The following is an 18214-nucleotide window of genomic DNA, read 5'->3' as shown; positions in this document are numbered from 1 at the left end:
GAAGAAGCTCTAGGTCAGTGTAGGAAAGTTAGGCATGATTGGCTGTTTAGCTGTATTGTTATTTTTTCTTTTTTACAGAATTATTGGGAATCAGTGATGGGAAGATCTATTAGCTCACCTAGTCTTCCCCCAGCCAGTGCAAGAGTTCTTTCCACTGCGTTCTCAACTGTTCAGTCCCATCTAGTTTAAAATGATTCAAGTGATGGATTCTACACCTTGATAAATGCTGCTATAAGGCAAAAAATTCTAATACTGTTTATTCTTCCTCTGTTAATGTTCCAAATGCTTTATCTCTTCAGCCAAGAGGGTTCTTCCTTTGTCATGTAGAGACTCTTAAGTATGTTTTTTCAACATAATAAAAAAAAAGTTCTCAAACCAGTGCCACACATTCTTTGCAAGTGATTTCCCCTCTTCATATGAGTCTGGCAGAGTCCTCTTATTCTGCCTCTGTCTCACCATGAAGACTGTGTTTAGGATTATTTTAGGGTTCCATTCAGAGTCTGAAGCTGAATAACACTCAGTAATAGCAATCATAATGTAATTAAATTTAACATGGGGGAAGAAACTCACCACAGTAGGGTGGGGAACTGCACAAAAATGAGAAAGCTAGTTAAACAGAAATTAAAGGAATAGTCACAAGAGTGAAATGCATGGAAACTATTTTAAAACACCATAATAGAGGCTCAAACTAAATGTATACCATAAAAAAATACAGACGACCAAAAAAGAATGCCACCAGGGCTAAACAGAGTAAAAGAGGCAGAGGCAAAGAAAAAAATCCTTTGAAGTTTGAATTCAAATCCCACTGGAGAAAATAGAAAGGAGCATAAACTCTGACAAATCAAGTGTGAAAGTATAATTAGGCAGGCCAAAAAAGAATTTAAAGAGCAACTAGCAAAAGACACAAAAACTAACAACAACAAAAAATGTTAAGTATGTCAGAAGCAAGAAACCTGCCAAACAATCAGTGGGGCCACTGGATGATGGAGGTGCTGAAAGAGCACTCAAAGACAATGGCATTGTGAGAAGCTAAATGAATTTTTTGCATCAATCTTCACTGCAGAGGATGTGAGGGAGATTCCCATACCTGAGTCATTCTTTTTTAGGTGACATATCTGAGGATCTGTCCCAGAATGAGGTGTAGTAGAGGAGATTTTGGAACAAATTGATCAATTAACAGTAGTAACTCACCAGGACTAGATGGTATTCACCCAAGTGTTCTGAAGGAACTCAAATATGAATCTGCAGACCTATTAACTGTGATATGTAACCAGGTGGCTGAAGGATAACTAATTAACACCAGTTTTAAAAAAAGGCTCCAGCAGATATCCTGGCAATTACAGGCTAGTAAGCCTAACTTCAGTACCAAGCAAATTGGTTAACACTATAGAACAGAATTATCAGACAAGATATGTTGCGGAAGATTCAATGTGACTTTTGTAAAGGGAAATCATGCCTCACCAATCTATTAGAATTGTCTGAGGTGGTCAACAAGCATGTGGACAAGGGTGATCCAGTTGAAATAGTGTCCTTGGATTTTCAGAAAGCCTTTGACAAGGTCCCATACCGAAAGCTCTTAAGCAAAGTAATCTGTCATGGGATAAGAGGGAAGGTCCTCTCATGGATCAGTACCTGGTTAAAAGACTGGAAAAAAGGATAGGAATAAAGGTCTGTTTTCACAGACGAGAGAGGTAGATAGCAGGGTCCCCCAAGGATCTGTACTGGGACCAGTGCTGTTCAACAAACTCATAAATGATCTGGAAAAGGGGGTAAACAGTGAGGTGGCAAAGTTTGCCAACAATACAAAATTACTCAATATACTGAAGGCCAAAGCTGACTGCAAAGAGTTACAAAGGGATATCACAAAACTGGGTGACTGGGCAACAAAATGGCAGATGAAATTCAGTGGCGATAATTGCAAAGTAATGCACGTTGGAAAACATAATCTGAGCTATACAGATAAAATGAATGGGTCTAAATTAGCTGTTATCACTCAAGAACGAGATCTAGAAGTCATCAAGGATGGTTCTCTGAAATCATCTGCTCAGTGTGCAGTGGCAGTCAGAAAAGCTAACAGAATGTTAGGAACCATTAGGAAAGGGATAGATCATAAGACAGAAAATATCACAATCCCACTGTATAAATTCAGTATATGCCCACACCTTAAATACTGAATGCAGTTCTGGTTGCCCCATCTCTAAAAAGACATATTAGAATTGGAAAAAATACAGGGAAGGGCAAAAAAAGTATTAGGGGTATGGAACAACTTCCATATGAGGAGACATTAAAAAAGACTGGAACTATTCAATTTACAAAAGAGATGACTAAGGGGGGATATGAGAGAGATCTATAAAATCATGAATGGTGTGGAGAAAATGAAGAAGGAAATGTTATTTACCCCTTCACATAACACAAGGACCAGGCATCACACAATGAAATTAAAAGGCAACAGGTTTAAAATAAACATAAGGAAGTACTTCTTCACACAATGACAATCCATCTCTGGAACTCATTGCTGGGGAATGTTGTGAAGGCCACAACTATAATTGGGTTAAAAAAGAATTAGGTAAGTTCATGTTAGCCAAGAAGATAATTGACGCAATCCCATGCTCTGGGTAACCCTAACCCTAACCCTCTGACTGGCAGATCACTTGATAATTGCCATTTTGTTCATACCCTCTGTAGCATCTGGCACCGCCCACTATCAGAAGACAGGATACTGAGCTAGATGGACCATTAGTCTGACCTAATATGGCCATTCTCATGTTCTTATGATAATTTGACTGTTCTGTTTGGACACCCAAAGTAGGACTTAGTGGCTTATATACAGGCTCTGAGTCTCAGAGACTTTTGAGATTTTAATCAGAAACCTCAGATAAGGTCCATTCTGTTACAGCTAGTAATCTACATCTTCGTCCAAGAGAGCAGTTTTTGTCCTTTAGAATTGTAAAGGGCAAACATATAAGTATCACTATACACTTACTTCTGTTACTATTGAACTGAAGTAGCAGCTTACAATGGATGTCACAGTCATTTAGACAAGGAGGACTTGTGGCACCTTAGAGACTAACCGATTTATGTGTTAGTCTCTAAGGTGCCACAAGTCCTCCTTGTCTTTTTGCGGATACAGACTAACATGGCTGCTACTCAGAAAACAGTCATTTAGGTTTACCATATTAATTGTTAGTCACATCTGTTTTGGTTTGCATGCTAAGTATAGCTGCTGAAGTTCCCACTGACCTGTGCAGGAACAGGAGGAGACTGGAGAAAGGTATTTGTTAGTTTGGTTTCTCCAGGTCCTCCGATACTAGATCAGGCCAGGCACTCCACAGCTCAAATTGTTTATGCTGCTGAAGAGAGACATGTTTTTTTTCAGAGGACATTACTCATAATAGTTCTGACTGCTTTTTTTGTATTGCTCAGGAAGACACTAATTGGGCAAAGTGATCCAGCCCCATCACCTGTAATGAACATTTGTCTAGACTGAATCACCAGGGCGGGTTAGTCTACGATGGCTGCATGTAGAACTCAACACAGCAAGTTTGCCATACAACAGGAATGATAATTTCACACCTGTTCAGTTGGTTTCTTCATGTTCTCTTATGCCAGACCAGTTCCACCCACTAATAGAGACAAGAAAAAGCATTTTGGCCATCTCACTTCCTTTTATCAATTCATTCCCACTAGTTACTGTTTCTTGATACATTTCCAATGGCTTGTTTTACCCCAGACCTCAATTTTCATATTTCTCAACTGAAATTATTTCACACACTCTGCACATGATGGACCGTATACCCAAAGCCAGCAGTGTCCATGTGCTGACCATGGTTCACACTACACTAACTGCAAATGCAATTATCAGTAAATAATGAAAGAAAAATCAATATTTCTCAGGGTAAAAATGTAACTTACAGACGTACAAAAGGGCATTCAAACTAGTGCTTTGTTCTGACTGACCTGACAATTAGACTGTGACCCAGTAAAGGGCACTACCTAGCTCCTGGTGAACTTCAGTTTAGAAGTTCAGAGGAATGGTTCTAAGAATGACTGTCTAGGAGACAGAGGGGGAAAATGGTTTTGGGATGGCCAGGCTCTACCTTGGGGTCACAGTCCTGGGCAGATTTCCATGTTCTTTTCTTCTTATGTTAACTTACTTTACTCTCGAGGAGATCTTGCTGAACCACAAATACATTTTTCTATTTTTTTTCCTGCTGAGCTATTCTACTAGCTCACAGGGACAAAAGAAAGGAAATGAACAGATGACTAGTCAAATGATTCCACTAAAACTCTGTCCTCTCTGGAATCAGAACTGTAACAGCCACCACCATATTTCAACGTGGTAATTGCTAGCAAGGTTTCCTTGACCAATGTAGGCAGGGATTACAGACTACCCATAGAAGGATTTGGCTAATACAGTTCTCAGACAAAACAAAAAATAAAATAAAAATCCCTGTCTCTTCTAGTCAGGGATAGCAGGCTAGAACAATGCAGCTGCCACAACATTTAAAATCGGTAGTAGCAACGAGCTCGTATCAATGGGAGTTAGGTGCCTAGATGCTTTTGAAAATCTCTCTAGGTGCCTATCTGCATCTTTAGGCACCTAAATACTTTTGAACACCTGGCCCTTGGTCCTTATCCTGCTTTCACTGAACCCAGCTCTCTCATTGGCTTCAGTGGGAGCTGGATTAAACCCATTATGGACACAGCCTAATTTTTACATTATAGTTAACATTATAGATATTGTTAATAATAAATACCCTTATATAGGGTTTTGTTGAAGACAAAACATGCCAAATGCTAAGAACACAGCCTCCACCACAATGGTACATTGCTCAGCAGCGCACCTCATAATTCTTAGTAGGGACACACCAAGTAAGCAAACAGCCAGGCAAGCTAACTCATGCACTGCCCTACATGTCTGAATGGGGGGGTGAGTTAACAAGAACAAAAAGTTACTTCTCTGCTAAAGACAACCCATAAAGAAAGGCGGTAGTGAACATTTCAGACCTGAGCTTCATGAGCTACGCTGACTCCCCCTCTTCGCTTCAGAACAAAATTCAAACCCCTGGTGTTAATTGACAAAGACCATAAGAGACTGAGGCTTAGCATACACAGAAACTGCCCACTTTCTGTGACCCTTCAACTGCACTTCACAAAATCAACACAGATGGAGAGAGACTCATTTAGACTGCCAGGAGTGGTGTTCTTTGTGGCAGGTCCCCAACTATGGAACCCCAGACACAAGATACCAGACTCTGTTCAGTCAGTGTGAGTGTCAGACACACCTTTTCAGTAAAGCCTTTCCCCAGGAATGACACTCTTTAAGAAATATTTTTTTAAAAATTCTTTCATACAGAAATTCACAAACCCAGGAGAGCCAAGAGAGTAAATGATTGTTGTTCTAGACTTTTATAGTTCTTCACAATTTTGTTTGGTGCTTCAATAACAAAATGATAGCCATTTTATATAAGTACCTTAGATAGATGGGTACTGCTATTACTGGGGTTCCTCTAAATTTTCCGAGAGTTGCATAAGATTTACCCATATTTGGCCAAATTCTGCCTTCAGGTATTTCTATGCAAACCTAATGACTCCAGGATCAGAACTTGGTTCATGAAGGAGGGTGGCTGAAATGGGACTTGGAGTAAGAAGATCTGGGTCCTTTTCCCTGCTCTGCTACAGACTTTCCATATTATTTTGGGCAAGTAACTTACCTCACTGTACCTCGGTTTATTCACCTGTAAAACAGGGATAATAATTTTTTATTTCTCAGCAGTGTTGTGAAGGTAAATTCATTCAAATTAGTGACATGTTCAGATTCTACAGAGATAAGTGTCAGACAAATGCCTAAAATCAATAAGGAAAGAACTAAAAGTATTTGTATGAGTATCACTGAGAGCCAAATTTTGCCCAGTATTTTACAAGGTCTCCTCTCTATTGTGAGAGTATTTATCTAAATACCACTATTTAATACTAGAAAAAAAATAAATTAAATGTGACAAGAAGGGTTTTGAAGAATGATGCTTAAGTGATATAAGAACTTAAAGTGTTTATAAACCTCTTTATTTGTTATCAATTCACAGTGCAGAGCTACCAAGTCCATTTTTGCAGGATGCTATCCATATTTAGATTTGTCAAGAACAGTCAGTTGAGAGATTGACAATCTCTGATGGAGCTTTAGACCTCAGCTTCTTTCACAACTAGCAAGGCCCGGATTGACTATGATTCTTTGCCTAAGGAATTTATTAATAATCATAATGTGCCTGCACCTTTAATCTGCTGACAGATGCTAATTAAACCAGCCTCCCAACACCCAGCTGAGGTAAAAATTGTGGTTATCCCCATTAGGAAACTGGAGCACAAAGGTTAATGGACTTGCACAATCCCACTCAACAAGACAGTGGCAGTGCATGGAATAGAACTAGCTCTAGGTCCCAATCCCAGTTTACTGCTCATTCTACTTTATTCATGAAGAAAACATGAGATTAAAATAAAAGAGCTTATATTTTCAGATATCAGGTTTTTGTTTATGTGACAGATACACTTGGGATGTAAATATTTTTTAAAATTAAAGCTTTCAGGTATCAAAAAGTGCTTTATTTGGCATACCATTGTTCAAAATGCTCATTCTCACAAGGTATTAAAAAAAAGATAAAGGTACAAAAATAGTCATATGTAACGGGTTCGTGTCCTTGCTACATATAAAGGGGGAGGGTTGTTTTTCTAGACAATTTAATATTCGAGTCTTTGAAAGGGTATTATAAGTAAGCACAAACATCCCTCCCTCTGTATGTACGGGTAAATATTCAAAGTTATCGATGCAACCATACTGTAACACTGTGGGCAATGCCTCACTGAAGCTGGTGGACGTAACCACCTCGCTTCATTTAGGATCCATTTAAGAAACAATCAGGTGTTTGGGGATTAATTGGTTTTGGAGCTGTGTGTCCATGTGTGAGAGAAACACTGCAGAAACAAAGAGAGAAGGAACAGAAAGCCAAGGAGACAGCAGAACAACCACTGGGGACATGGCCCTGAGAAAAAGCCTAGAGAGAGGGCTTTTGGGGCAGAGTGCTGGCTGAAAGAGATTTGGAATTGTGAGAAAAGAAACTCTCTCCTGTTTGATTCCTCCCATGGTCAGGGAAACAAGACTTCGCACAGTAGTCTTTTTAAACAAACAGGATTACATCAAAGAAATACCTGACTCCATCATCAGTTTCTCCTCCTAACAGAAACAACCCACTAGACCCCAAATTTTCATTCACCACCTGGGTCAAAAAGGGGTAACAATACAGTCAGAAGCAATTTGGTTGGGGTTTAGTTCATCCAGTAAATCACAGATGGCTTGACATCTACATGAGAAGAGTGGCCCAATGAGTTTAACACGGGAAGTATAGCTGTCTCTTGAAGAATTATAAAAATAGTTATTAGAGTTCTTGTCATTCTTCACATTAAACCTGAAATTTGATTTGGCAGCCAGTGTAAGCTGACCAAATTGGATAAGCAAGCATAGGAAACATTTCTCATATGTGCTTGTCATGCAGGATCAACAGCTAGCCTGTGTCACAACAATCTGGAAGCACAGGAATGAACACAATACATGTATTATGCTCTCTGCATTGTATGTGAAATGCTGGAGTGAAGCACTGCTACTTTGTACACAAATAGCCTAACGATGGAGGTGATGCTGGTACAGTCCTTCAAACGCTTGACATTGGGCTTTGGATAACTGATAGAGACGGCATTGCTGTCGCTTGTTGGATTGATTGGTCATTGCAGTCAGATTTATTAGCTGAAGGACAATCTTTGTGTCTCTTTTTGGTACGCCAATTAAAAAATTCCACCTTTCAAACAGGAGTGAAAGGAGGGTAATGCAAGGTAAACCCAGAGGGGACAACAACTTTGGAATTGCTGGGCATGTAACTCCAAATCAACCCCTCGCACAGAATAATCATTCTCTCCAGAAGAGACTAACACATTCTATGTCTCACTGCATTGCTTCAGTTGTCATTAAAGTGGTTTTCAGTTCTTAATTTAGGATTCAAATATGTGTCACCTGAGAGCAGAACACACCAGTAAAGTGTGAAGCACATACATGAGGTCACCAGGCATTACACCAGCATGCCTTCATTTTCTCAGGGAACAAGGCAGTGCTGCAATTTTAAGTAGCCCTGTGAGAATCTGTTAATTAAAACCTCACAAATCCTTGTCAGAAGTTTTGGATTTCAAGGACAAGATGAAAGTAATGAAAGCTTAACAAAATATCCCAAGCCACTCATAATTTTAACTCTTCCCTTTTTGGCTTGTTATTTCACAAACCCCAATGACTAGGTAACCTTGCTAATTCCACTCTCCCACTCCCCCAGGAGAAGTAATTTTTTTGGATTAGTAAAATATAATTAGTTGTGTTTTTTCCCATTATCATCATCATGGTAAGAATGGATGAGTAGCTTTTGTACTGGTAAATTTTTACCTAATAGTAATTTTAGCTGCAAAATCTAGCCTTTTCTAAAAAAAAAAAAAAAAGAACGAGGAGGACTTGTGGCACCTTAGAGACTAACAAATGTATTTGGGCATAAGCTTTCATGGGCTAAAATCCACAGCATGCAGTGGAAAATACAGTAGGAAGATAGATATATATACAGAGAACATGAAAAAATGGGGATTGCCATACCAATTCTAATGAGACTAATCAATTAAGGTGGGCTATTATCAGCAGGAGAAAAAAAACTTTTGTAGTGATAATCAGGATATGGCCCATTTCAAATAGTTGACAAGAAGGTGTGAGTAACAGTAGGGGGAAAATTAGCATGGGGAAATAGTTTTTAGTTTGTGTAATGACTCATCCACTCCCAAACTTTATTCAAGCCTAATTTAATGGTGTCCAGTTTGCAAATTAATTCCAGTTCTGCAGTTTCTCACTGGAGTCTGTTTTTGAAGATTTTTTGTGGAAGAATTGCGACATGTTGGCATATACCTAATCACATCAGTCACACCATCAGGGGCTCATTCACCAGCACATCTACCAATGTGATATATGCCATCATGTGCCAGCAATGCCCCTCTGTCATGTACGGTGGCCAAACTGGACAGTCTCTGAGCAAAAGAATAAATGGACACAAATCAGACGTCAAGAATTATAACATTCAAAAACCAGTCGGAGAACACTTCAACCTCCCTGGACACTCAATTACAGACCTCAAAGTCGCAATTCTGGGAGTGGATGAGTCATTACACAAACTAAAAACTATTTCTCCATGCTAATTTTCCCCCTACTGTTACTCACACCTTCTTGTCAACTATTTGAAATGGGCCATTCTGATTATCACTACAAAAGTTTTTTTTCTCCTGCTGATAATAGCCCACCTTAATTGATTAGTCTCATTAGAGTTGGTATGGCAACCCCCATTTTTTCATGTTCTCTGTATATATATATATATATCTTCCTACTGTGTTTTCCACTGCATGCATCTGATGAAGTGGGTTTTAGCCCATGAAAGCTTATGCCCAAATAAATTTGTTAGTCTCTAAGGTGCCACAAGTACTCCTCGTTCTTTTTGCTGATACAGACTAACACGGCTGCTACTCTGAAACCTAGCCTTTTCTAGTAAACCATAAACATTTATTCACTATATAGTAGTTCAATAAAGTACATTTAAAGTTAATTCAACATAAATGACATCTTGCTAACAAGACACATTTTTGTACCCTGAGCTTTGATTTAGACACTGTATGATCCTTGGTTGTAAGTAAAATTCATAGACCTTTCACACTTGGAGGATGTGCATGGATGTGGCTGGAGAGCTGTTCTTTCACTTAAGGGGCACCTGGAATATTTTCCCCTACCCCTTTTGAAAAACATATTTTTTTTCTTATTCCTTAACATTTATATTGTAGTAGCACCTAAAGGTCATAGCTAGGTTAGGTCCCATTTTGCTGGACACTGTAAAAGTGTATAATAAATGACAGACTCTGCTCCCAAAGAGCTTACAGACTAAAAGACAAGATATAACATAAGGATGATACAAACAAAAACTGGGCATGGAAGGGGAGATGGAGTAACAAATAAATATAACAGCTGTGATTACTACTGCTCCTGACCAAGAGTAATCACAGCCCTGAACCTGCCAAGCCATTCTCAGGTTTCATTTTTCTGTATTTATTTCACTACATTATATGTATTTTCAATCTCATTGTCAAACATGCCAGGCCTTTAGTTTGTGATGGATCCTCTCTGGGAAGTGTGAACAAAATTAAATTATGTTGAATTGTATGAATACTTTCTTAGACATTATGACTTTCCTGTACTTTCCTGGGTCCAGATAGTCTTGAAAACATGTAATTTATTCTACTCTTGGTTTGTGTCCTGTAATGAAACAAGACTCTTATCAGCATATTCTTTGGAGATTTGTACAGCAATTTGGTCACACGGATGAAAAAGCCAAGATGCCTCCATTTCTATTCCATGACTAGTTCTACTGTGTAATAGAGGAAAACGAACATTCTTACTTGTGACTAGCCGCCTGTTCATTGACATTGCATTAAATCTGGTTATAGTGATCAGAATTATTCAGTGCAACAGGAAAATGCTGAGCTGCCTGAGAGAGAAAACTAGAGACCAAAAACTAGAGATAAAACCTATGTGCTGGGACTTTTTAAGTAGGAAAAGCAAATTACAGAAGAATCCTAGCGGTTAATCCGTAAATTTCTTGGCCTTCCCTTAGAGATACATTGGAAATAAACCTTTGTTCTAAAATACAACTGATATGAGCACACCAGACTATGTATGTTTTCCTTATTCTGTTTTTTCATTTAATTCTGATAGTTACCCAATTCAGTTCAATTCAGGAAGACTTTATTGGTATGATGAGCTGTACAAGTGATGCCAAAGTGACAGACCCCTCCAGTACTTATCAGAGGGAGGTACAAACCACTCAGAATGGATTTTTTTTTTTATACGTAGGTACAACCGACCAAGGTTTTGGGGGGGTTGTCCATTCCAAAGGCCAACCCACTCCAATGAGGAAAAAACAACTTTCGCCAAGCTGTTTCTCCTAGAATTTTTATTTACAGTCCTTAGAGTTCCTAGCTGGAAGGAAAAAGGCAAAACAATATATTTTTTAAACAACAGCAGGAAAGAGGAAAGCCACAAAACAACTCAGCTCTTCTGTTCCTGCTTACGGAATGCTACCTCCTCACAGGCTCTCCTCCTCTCACAACCAGGCAGCTGGTTTTATAGAGCTTCTTGGTTTAATTCAGAAATGGGCCAGTTCCAGCAAATCTGGGACACCCCTGCAAAACCATTTATCAGATCCTCCCAGCTGTAAGACCCAAGATTCAAAACACTGACCTCCTCTAAGATGCAACCATACCACACCCTGCTTTGCTCTGCCGGCAGAGAGGTTCAGACCTACTAGGGCTTGGAAAAAGGCAACAAAGAATTCAGCAGTGGCATATGGGTTTGTTAATCTAACAGTGGATGAAGTCTTTCTGTTAAACTGAAGGAAGAGAACTGTGTGATGTTCTCTGGCAAGGGCCATGACAAACACCTTATCTACACTGGCATTTTCCTCAAAATCCCCCTTGCCACCACTTTGCCACCACCAATGGTAGCAAGAATGGGAGCATTAGTGTAGGGTAGACATGAGTATTTTTACCACTGTGTTATGTACACCTGCCATGAGCAAGGTTTGATGATATGGTAATAAAAAAAAAATCCTGCATCCAATTTACTCTCGGGCTCATGTCTTTGCTATAACTGGTGGAGCTGAATTAAGGGTGGTATAGCAGTGGGAAATTTGAAGAAAAATGTAGACCTGGTTGATTATTTCGCAACTGAATGTTTTTCCATCAGAAAATGCCTACTTGTCGAAATCAGAACATTCTGTGTTAATGTGGCCAATTCAGATTAAATTTCTTATAAGAAAACAGAAACAATGAGTTTTGATAAGGTTGAAATGGAAGGTTTCAAAACACCTTTTAGTTCAAAGATGGACTTTATATAATAAATTATACTATAAAATATAAAATCAAATACAATAATACAATATAAAATAAAAGTAACAAAAATATATATGTAAAATTAAAAATAATATTGTATTTAAGAAAAAGTCAGAATCGAAATATTTCAATTGACCTGAAACATTTTTTCATGAAAATTTTACCTAGTGGGAAATTTTGGCTTTTTGTTCTGATTCAAAACAATTTTTTCCCCAAAAAATGTTGGAATTTCCCATGGATCAGAAATTCCAGTTCCCGACAGTTCCAATGGAAAAAAATTCAGTTGTAAAAATGTTGACCAGGTCTACACCAGTATACCAGTGTAGACACAAGCAGAGGGGGAAAGGAGAGATCCTGACCTTCCTGAAGGCTCCAGCTGCTGATGCCACATACTGCTCATTCCGCTCAAAACTCCTTGCACTCAAAACCAGGAGTGGGCAAACTTTTTGGCCCAAGGACCACATCGGGGTTGTGAAACGGTAGGGAAGGCTGGGTAGTGAAGGCTGTGCCCCCGCAAACAGCCTGGCCCCTGCCCCCTATCCACCCCCTTCCACTTCCTGCCCCCCTCAGAATCCCTGACCCATCCAACCCACCCAGGTCCTTGTCCCCTGACTGCCCCCTCCCAGGACCTCCCACCCCTAACTGCCCCCCCAGGACCCCACCCCTTATCCAACCCCCCCCTGCTCCCTGTCCCCTGACTGCCCCGACCCCTATCCACACCCCTGCCCCCTGACAGGCCCCACCGGAACCCCTGACCCATTCAACCCCCCCCCACTACTTGTCCCCTGACCGCCCCCTCCTGGAAGCACCCCCTCCAGGACTCCACTCCCATCCAATCCCCCCTGCTCCTTGTCCCCCCCCTTCCCAGGACCCCCAGACCCCCCAGGACCCCACTCCCTATCCAACCCCCCTGCTCCCTGTCTCCTGACCGCTCCCCCCAAACCTCCGTGCCATCCAACCACCCCCTGTCCCCTGACTGCCCCTTATCCAACCCCCCCCTACCCCCTTACCAGGCCATTCAGAGCTTATTGGAAAGCCTGGGAGGTGGGTGGGCGCAAGGTGTGCTGCCCACACGGCAGTGTAGCTACAGGGGAGGGGGGACAGTGGGGGCAGGGCGGGGGGTGAGCCTCCCCGGCCAGGAGCTCAGGGGCCAGGCAGGATGGTCCCGTGGGCCAGATGTGGCCCACGGGCCATAGTTTGCCCACCTCTGCTCAAAACACATAGTGAAGCAAGCAAATGAAACAGAACACTAGTCTTATAACTGGTCCTTGGTGGTGTGGACATCCTCCTGTTCCCCTAGGACCTCTGGCTGTAGGTTTGAAAGCTTGTTAGAACTTGCCCTGACTGAGCATCTGAGTGAACATAATGAGTCAGCCACAAACCCTGGCAGGTCACTGCACTCTTCACCTGCAGGAGAGTTAGATAGGGAGTTAACATCCTGTTTGCCTGTTTTCAGGCAGTGCCTCTATACCCAGTCACAGAGGCATCATGAAATTGGCTAATAAGCCTAATTTTCTGCATGGTGTGGCGGATGTGACTTTGACACTGCAATTTCCCATGAAATACAAAGGACAACTAAAGCATCTCTGTCCTTTGCCATTTAAGATTATATCATGCAGAGAAACAAGCTTGTATTTAACAGGTGTTCAGGTTCAGAAAGGTTGGGGGAGTTTTAATGTATTTAACTGATTTACCCTAATTTCTTAGGCATCAGAGAAGACAGATCTAAAAGCCATTACTTAGAGCTGGTCTACACACAAAAATTGCACAAGTTTAACTGAATGCAAAGACAAGATGTTAGATAACAGATACAGTATTACAATGATTGACATTCTAGATGTCTTCCACTTAGAACAAAATATATCTATGAAGAACAAAGGTAATGAGCCTAGAAAAATGGAGAGACTATCTCGTGCAAACAAGCACTGGAATTCTCTCCTGTCTGCAACACAGAGGCTTTGATGCTGTCAGTTTAACATTTCCACCAATCAATGAGGATAATTAGAGAAATATGAATGTGGAAAACTGAATTATTTCTTGAGATACTAACAGAAGATCAGCATATGTTGCTGTTTTCTTTCCAAGAAATTTATATAAAACTTAATACAAAATAAGCACCAAATATGAACCCACAGATATTTCTAGTGGAAGATTCACTTTGGATTTGTGTCCAAATATTAAACCCTGCCTATAAGCAGACCTTTTTAGCATCATACCAATGCATGCCAGCATTGCCAAGTAGTCCTTTCCTTACTCCACAAGAGGAAGGAAACTGTGCAGATTTTGCAACATACATGGATTTAACCAAACAATATTTTTGCAATTGATTCCTGAAAACTTCAATTTATATCCCTCTCAGATCTCAACCAAGCTAGAATGGATCTTTAGAGCACAGACATAACAAGGTTTTGCAATAAAGAAACTATGAAGTGTCATATAATAGTGGCCTGAGCAATAATGAGAATGAACAGAGTGCCTTCCCCTTGCTATAATTGTTTTTGATGATATCAGGCAGAATGTTGCAGGAGAATCTGTAGGATTTTTTTTTTCATTCCACTGCACCAGTTTTACAGGAAGGCTGAATTTTAAACTGCATCAAATAATAGTTATTTAGAATCTACCTATTTTGGGATATTAATAAGAAGCCTTCAGGGACATTAGAAATTTTGAAATTCATGCCATATTTTAAGGGATCTGTTCATCTCCCAAGCACCCCTCCTCACCAACAGGTGGCATTTAAACACCTCTCTCCTTAAAAGGGCCATTTTAGTTGAATTCTTGAATGTGAAAATTGCAGATGATAATAAAAAAGGCCATGTTAAACACCTTCTTTCTCACATTCTAGCTGGGTTACACTTGTAAAATGCAATGCCACAGTTTTATTATAGCACTAAAATATACTAGCTTCCAGTTCCTCTCACGTTTAACTCTGTGTCAAATACACATTTCATTAAAATGTTTGCCAGGAAGATTGTTCATTACTAAAGTTTTCTATAAGAAACTGTTCTCGCTTCTTTTAATATCTCTTTCTATATTTTTCCCTCTTTCTCAAACATATCCTGTTACCAAACACAGTGTTACCCAGAGATTATCATTACTAAATCCGAATGAAAGAGACGTTAATTTTTTTCTCACTGCAGTTATGTGAGAGAAGTTTGAAACTATTTTTTCACTATTAATTTTGTCCCTTCTTCCTTGTTAAATACTGATTTACGCACCCTCTATGTTTTGAATGAAGCAAAAATTTACAAGGCTGTATTTGTTTAATTTGTTGAACAGTTGCTTCAATTCATGTGACACCTTATCATGAAAACACAGTCTTTCTTGAGTAGCAGTGTTATTAATGATGGCAGTATGCTCTATGAATAATATTTACGAGGTACCTACTGCTGAAGAGCAAGGAGGTAGAGCACTAAACACCATTTACTTCAGCTCAGATAAAATAGCAACTATTCACAACTTTTCTTGTGAACATATTTTAATACCACAATGGTACATTTAAAAGCAAAAACACTAAGAATCCAAAGTATTTTCATCATGTTAGAACAATTTTATAACTGTGGGCCAAGACAATGTTCCTTTAAAGGAAGTTATAAAATAAGCAAAGAGTGAGTTTCAGGTGAGAGCAGTGAGGTTCCATGTTCAGCTCACCAGAGGGCCATGTGGGCCATGAAGGTGATGGGCGCCACATACAGACTGCACATCCGCTTATGGGACTGGGGACTCTGCTGCTTGGCTACCTTCATTCCAGAACCTGGCTACCGGGGCAGACACAACTACAACTAAAGAAACTCCAAGAGACAGTTTTTTCTGAGGTTCTTTTATGGCAGTGGTTCTCAAACTTTTGTACTGGTGACCCCTTTCACACAGCAGGCCTCTGAGTACGACCCCCCTTATAAATTAAAAACACTTTTTTATATATTTAACACCATTATAAATGCTGGAGGCGAAGTGGGGTTTGGAGTGGAGGCTGACAGCTCACGACCCCCAGTTTGAGAACCCCTGTTTTATGGAAATAAAGATAAAGCAGGCAGGTAGATGACCAAGCAGATTAGAAACAATTAAAGCAATAAAATCATTCTGACTTTTTGCACAAGTCTACTAGTGGATTTTGGTGAATCCCACCTAATATTTGAAGTTTTATTTCTCCCACCCATGGAAGTAGTTGAAATACCAGGTTTCATCATGATCCGTTGAAGGCATTATGCTAGTCACTCCTTTCTTGGTGGGGCTGGGAAGGAATTTTTCCCTCGCTGACACATTGACTAAGACAAGCTACTGGTTTTCCTTTTCCTCACAGCGGGTTGGGGGCTTAGTGGCAGTCAAAGAATGAAAGGGAGGGTTAGGCTATGATGTCACAACTCATTATGTAAGCTTGGAGCGGATGTCCAGTGTAGGGAATTGATATGGTGATCAGATAAAATGGATTGGGATGGCAAGATTCAAGGTTCCTATGACTGGTATAGCAGAGAGCCAACCCTCCCTCCTTTATAGTTTCCCTTAACCCTCCTTCAAGGTGGGATGGCAAGGTCTCAGGAGTGGACTGGCTGGGAACCAGGATGGGTAAGGGGGAAGGCTGCAAGCAGCCCCCCAAGTATATATAAATGATTGTGGAATTACCTGCACTGTACAATTTTATCTGCCAAATACTCCCAGACATTTAAGAATAAGTTACAGCCTAATGAAACCACATCCAGTGTCTTCTGTCCTTCACACGGCATAGCCGGACAATGATACTTATGTAAAATAATCCCTCTTCCCACCCTATCTAGGAACGGGAGACAGCCAGGATATCAGAACACAAGAAGAACATAATCTTAAATTTACTAACAATTGTTTATTAATTTGCAATTAGGCAGAACTGCACTAACAAAGGATAAATTACCCATACTTACTGCTATATATTAATTCAATTAATAGCTCTTTGCACATTCTATTAAACCAAGCTCTCCACAAAGATTAAATATAATGATGAACGGCAACAACCCCTAGTGTTCATGTGTCAAAGTATTGAGTCAAATTTCACTAAAGGGGATTTCTAAAATTTCTGCACTGTGTAGGGTTGCCAGTTTTGGTTGGACATATTCCTGGAGGTTTCCTCGTATGACATAATCTTTAATTAAAGATTAATCTTTAATTCCTGGAGACTCCAGGACAATCCTGGAGGGTTGGCAACCCTAGCACTGTCTCCCATTTATAGTTAAGTGGCCTTTTAGTGACCAAACTGCAGGTCAGGTTAGTTACCTCTTGCAGAGATTCACTACATCAGGCTGTCTGGAGACTGGCCCACTGTAGGGATGGAAATCTGGAGCCTGAGCAGCTGCGGATCTGGAAGCTTGGAGCTGTGAAGTCTATGGACTGGAAGTGCAGTGAGCACCTGACTGCTCTCCCCAGTCAATTGTGAAGACAGTGCAGGGGAATCAGCTGTTATAGAATGTGGCTGCCCAACTTCTCCATGGCTTGGGTTGCTGTGACGATATCAGGCTCATATGCAAGTCCCTCTAATGACTCCCAGTCAGCTTCTGGTTACAATTTAATGCCTGGGGCCTAATTTTCAAGGCAACTAATGGATCAAGCCCCAGCTACATTAAAGAAGAAATTTCAATATATAAAACACAGTGAGCACCTCTGGCAAAATGCAGATCACAAGGCACAGAATTAAGCCTGTGAGAGCTGCGGACAAAGCATTCTCAGTCTAGAGGATCCAGCTACAGAACAGTCTTCCAGAAGAAATAAGGCGAATCTAGTCGGCCTGGTTTTGGGAAACATTACAAAAGCTTCCTTTTTCAGAAAGCTCTTCCACCATAAGTGATGCTCACAATACAAACATCCTCTTCTAGTCCCATTCCCAACCCCCACCAAAAGAATTATGTATATATGTAAATGATACCTCAAGCAGAGTTTAGATCCCAAGAAGGGAGATGTGTCAGAGACTCCATGAAGTCTGCTAGGAACTTCGCTATTGCTATGGAAAGCACTCAGATACTCACGTGATGGATGGAAGCGTATGCAGGTAAGCTAGATAGGTAGTCGTCATTAGTTCTTCCAATGTTACTTCCACTACAATATACACATACTTATTTTTATGATCACTTCCTTTGTTCCTATCTTATAGAAATTAATGAAAAAAGTAAAACTCCCACACCTGGTTACAAAACACTCGGCCCAGTTACTATTTTGTAACCAAACACTGTGAATTAAACTAACCTCAGCA

This window comes from Natator depressus, chromosome 15, assembly GCF_965152275.1.
Source record: "Natator depressus isolate rNatDep1 chromosome 15, rNatDep2.hap1, whole genome shotgun sequence".
NCBI lineage: Eukaryota > Metazoa > Chordata > Testudines > Cheloniidae > Natator > Natator depressus.
Note: the sequence above shows the minus strand (reverse complement) of the source record.